Here is a 255-nt window from a genome sequence, read left to right as displayed (position 1 = left end):
GCATGCATAACGTGACACATGCGTCATTCAAAATAAAATTAATTCACTTTTTCAGTTGATTTTTTTTCTCTCTGTTTTTATGAGATTCCAAACATCGCTGCCTTTCAGCTTCCTCTGGAGGCCTGGGGTCCAATCAGAGAGAGAGAGAGAGAGAGGGAGAGAGAAGCACAGGCAGACACACTCAGAAACACAGGCAGGCAGACACACTCAAACACAGGCAGGCAGACACACTCAAACACAGGCAGGCAGACACAC

The 255-nt window shown here is 46.3% G+C and overlaps 1 protein-coding gene across 1 annotated transcript in view; it reads left to right on the top strand.

Moving 5' to 3' along the window:
• The window catches only part of LOC131728390 (carnitine O-acetyltransferase-like), a 16514-nt gene extending 16483 nt beyond the window's left edge, over window positions 1–31 (top strand). The window contains exon 5 of the mRNA XM_059019414.1: window positions 1–31. This exon is cut by the window's left edge and continues 625 nt beyond it. The gene's annotated coding sequence lies outside the window, so the exon portion shown is untranslated.
• Window positions 32–255: the final 224 nt, after the last annotated feature.

Source organism: Acipenser ruthenus, unplaced genomic scaffold (assembly GCF_902713425.1).
Source record: "Acipenser ruthenus unplaced genomic scaffold, fAciRut3.2 maternal haplotype, whole genome shotgun sequence".
Classification (NCBI taxonomy): Eukaryota; Metazoa; Chordata; class Actinopteri; order Acipenseriformes; family Acipenseridae; genus Acipenser; species Acipenser ruthenus.
Note: the sequence above shows the minus strand (reverse complement) of the source record. Positions and strands in the feature narration are given on the sequence as shown.